This window comes from Lontra canadensis, unplaced genomic scaffold (genome assembly GCF_010015895.1).
Source record: "Lontra canadensis isolate GAN:19392208 unplaced genomic scaffold, GSC_riverotter_1.0 scaffold134, whole genome shotgun sequence".
NCBI classification, from domain to species: domain Eukaryota; kingdom Metazoa; phylum Chordata; class Mammalia; order Carnivora; family Mustelidae; genus Lontra; species Lontra canadensis.
Genome location: NW_022631128.1, coordinates 1,222,266 through 1,226,076, shown reverse-complemented (window position 1 = coordinate 1,226,076; position 3,811 = coordinate 1,222,266). Strand labels below are relative to the sequence as shown.

The window sequence follows — 3,811 nt, the reverse complement described above, 5'->3', positions numbered from 1 at the left end:
ATAAAATCTTAAAAAAAAAACACAAAAATTAAAAAAAAACATTCAACCAAGTACATTTTGAAGATCTAATTGGCTTTATTAATTGACTCCTGAATTGGACAGCAACCCATCTAGCAAGTCCGAGGGACTACAGAAACGGAAAAGTCTTCAAAGGTAGAGAGGGAGTGGGAAAAAGGAAATTAATAGCAAAGACTCCATGGTTTTAGGCAAGATCACCTGCCTTCGGGGAATGGAAGGGGTCTCTCAGTACATTTCCTATTGCTGACCAGGAAATTCCCAAGTTGACTGGTTAAAGGCTACATTACCAGGCGGTTGAAACTGCAGTTAGGGTTAGGTATTAAGTCTTGGTTTACTGACTTGGGGTCATAACCCTATGGGATACAATTTGGAGCCGGTGGCTTTCTTTTAAACGCTGGTACTCTAGTAACAAAAATGTTCCTGAGTTATGTGACCTGCTCTAGCAAATTAATGGAGCCTAAGGAGGGGTCGTGAGAATCTCTGGTTTGTAGCCAGATGGTCAGAAGTACAGGTAATCTGAGCTTGTGACTGCCATCTGAAGTGTGTCTGTGGCGGGCTGGGGCGAGGGCGGCGGGGTGGGGGTGGGGGGAGTCTTGTAGGACTGAACCCTTAATCTGCAGAGCCTGGGGCCATCTCCGGGTAAACGGAACCAGAATTGACCGCTGTGGTGTGAGAAGCGCCCCCGCCCCCGCATTGGAATTGGGTCCAGGAACCCAACGTAGTTTGGTACCAGATACGTGGGATTTGCTAAGAATGGCCCTTGGCTACAAGAAACAAGTGGTTTGGAGAGGGAAGGATAAGGGGGTGGGGGTGGGGATGAGGCAGGTTTGATTCCGGGGTGGCCACGTGGTCACTTAAGGTTTAGAGCCGAAGCTATGCGGTGCTCAGTTACTAAAGATAAAAATTACCAGTGAAATTTAAAAATGCATCCAACTCGCAGGCGGTTGGTTCACTGAATGCATAAGGAAAGAATGAGAAGCTAAGAAGAAAGCGAAGTAATAAAAGGCCAAATCTTCAATCCCTTGGTGATTGTCATCTGTACTAGCTAAACAAAAAGTCAGAGAGAATGCGGCTCGGGCTCTGGTGCTAGCCCAAGCTCAGATTTCAGTCTAAGCTTCAGCCCCCGGCCTCAAAGCCGCCCCCAAGGTAAAAACCCAGGTGGGGGATGGGCAAAGCCGGGAAACGACTGAAACTGGGGGGAGGGGGTTGAAGGGAGAGGGGGTTGTTTCCGTTTGTAGATCGGGGTGCCCTCAGCTTCCAGAAGAGCCTTTACCAAAATGAATTATGAGAATCATTTCCTTAGGAGCTGCGTCCGTGGTCTTTGAGTACTGCCGAGCGGAGGAGCATGTCTGGTTTGATCCAGGACTCGCAGCTCACTCCCCAGGTCAAGATAAATGCTGTGATTAAGGGGCCCTCTTTCACGGGGCACCGAAGACAACCTTATTGTGGCAAAACTGAAAAACAGCTCCGGAAGCCTTATTGAATCTGGAGTCTCAGCTTCCCCTCCCGGGTCTTACAGATGCTAATGAACATTAGGGTCATTAACAAGTGAATGGGGGAGATTCCGAGGGCACAGTCCGTGGACTCTTCCCCCACCAGGTGGAAAATTTTTTAACAGTTGTTTAGAAGTGGGGTGAAGAAAGCAAATAATTTAGGAGCAAAACGGGGGAGAGTCACGGGATTTGTCCCAGCAGGGTGGAAATCTTTAGATGGTTAGTAAGAGATGGGATGAATGAAACAGACATTGAGGGGGTTAAAGCAGAGGTTTTAATACAGCACTACCGAAGGTAGCAATACCAAAGCTATTACCAAAGGTTGGGAGGGCGGAAGGGACCCCCCACCACCACCACCACAAGTGTCCCAATATCAAAGGGCCTCAAACAATTCTGCTTTATTTACCCCAGTTAGAAGCAATTTAAAAAGTCAGGAGGTAGAGATTCCTATAAGAAACCTGACCAGCAATCCCATGGATCAATGGTTAGGCAAATTAATCAAGTTAAAAGTTGACAAAAGCCCTGGGCCCGGGCGGGGTGGGGGGGCGGGGGACGTCTGGCTGGCTTGGTCACTGGAGCCTGCGACTAAATCTGGGGTTTGTGAGCTCAAGCCCCAGGTTGGGCATAGAGATTACTGAAAAATAACATCTTTAAAAAAAAAAAAAGGTTGACAAAAGGGCCAGAGTCCCGTGGCTGGGTCCGTCTCTGAGGAGCCAAAGGCCTTCAGCACCAGAGTAGATAAAATGGTCGGGGGATGGAGAAGTTTCTAGGACTCCTTGAAACAGAAGCCATACAGATACAGAGCTGTAGTACCAAAACCTGCGGATGAAGTCTTAACGGAGGCTACGGTTAGAAATGCAAGCGAAGGGGAGCACGCTTTTCCACCCCAAAATGTGCTTCTTTGGCATGGGGATTATTTTAAGCTACTTACTTTGAAGAAACAGCAGACACAGGTGAAACTCTGAAAATTGAATAGAGGTTACATTTGGTAAGAGACATTTACATGTATAAGGGAAATATCCATTTGCAAAAGAGTCTTTGTTACCTTACCAGGACGAGGGTTATGACTCAATCTCTAGAAATTCTTTTTTTTTAAGATTTTATTTATTTATTTGACAGCGAGAGAGGTAACACAAGCAGGGGGAGAGGGAGAGGAGAAGCAGGCTCCCGCTGAGCAGGGAGCCCCTCAATCTCTAGAAATTCTTATCCACAGAGAAGATGGTGACTTAACTGTGCATAAGAACCCTACACTAGGGGCGCCAGGGTGGCTCAGAGGGTTAAGCCTCTGCCTTAAGCTCAGGTCATGGTCTCAGGGTCCTGGGATCGAGCCCCGCATCGGGCTCTGCTCCCCTACCTCTCTGCCTGCTTGTGATCTCTTTCTCTCTCTGTTAAATAAGTAAAATCTTTAAAAAAAAAAAAAAAGAACCCTATACCAAAGTATCCTGTGCTCTGTTTCTTTTGTCTTTAGCTGAAGGTGGTATTTAAAGGGATGGCTTTGATCTTTTTGGGGGAGGGGGCAGGGAGTTACTCAGTTTTCCTGGTCTGTCCCATGTATAAGGGAGGTATACACGTAATTAAACTTGTGTTTTTCTCCTCTTGATTGGTCTTGTATTAATTTACTTATCAGACCAGCCAAAGAAGCAAGAAGGGGAGAAGGGAGAACTTTTCCACCCCTACCTAAGGGCTGATAAAATTAAGGTGAAAGTTTGTAGGGGAATTGCTGTGTTTGAAGAGGCTTTATGTGAAGTGGTTGCATTTTTTTTTTTAATCTAATTGTATTGTGGAGATGGACACTGTAACTGACTGGGGAATGTTTCCTCTGCCCAACAGCGTGACCCAGAAGGCGTGGAAGCCTGCCCTTCAAAGCAATGTTTAATTGGACATGCTCAATGGGAATCAGTAAGATTGCCGGAGCCCATGGTGCAGAACGGGAGCTGGAGCGTGTAAGAGATTTCAGAATAGAGCGAGCCAGCCTAGATAAGAGTCTCTTTTAAAAATAGGGTCAGGAGGCCATCAGGGAGGAAGAATTTATGCACATACTCATTGAAGAAGCCATGAACTTTTTTTGAACTTTTCAGCCAGCTGCAAGCCCTCAGCCTGGGCTTAACTTTTCACCATGGGCCCCCTCCTGCCCCTGTCCCCCAGTCATCCCCAACTTCACTTTGAAAGGAGCCAAAATGATTTAACAATTGTCAATCCCTCCTGTGCGTATGAACCCAACAATCCCAGTTAACGTAGTTTCGGGCCCCATTTTCCCTGGGGGACCTGAAAGAGAGCTACACTGTAAGGCTTTTGCCCCT

At 46.8% G+C, this 3,811-nt stretch overlaps 1 long non-coding RNA gene across 1 annotated transcript; it reads left to right on the top strand.

The window, feature by feature from the left end:
- The first annotated feature begins 405 nt into the window (after positions 1 to 405).
- LOC116858268 lies at positions 406 to 1,812 on the top strand. The gene is made up of 3 exons (XR_004380885.1): positions 406 to 529; positions 959 to 1,164; positions 1,322 to 1,812. It is a non-coding gene; the product is annotated as an uncharacterized LOC116858268 (long non-coding RNA).
- The last annotated feature ends 1,999 nt before the right edge of the window (positions 1,813 to 3,811 follow it).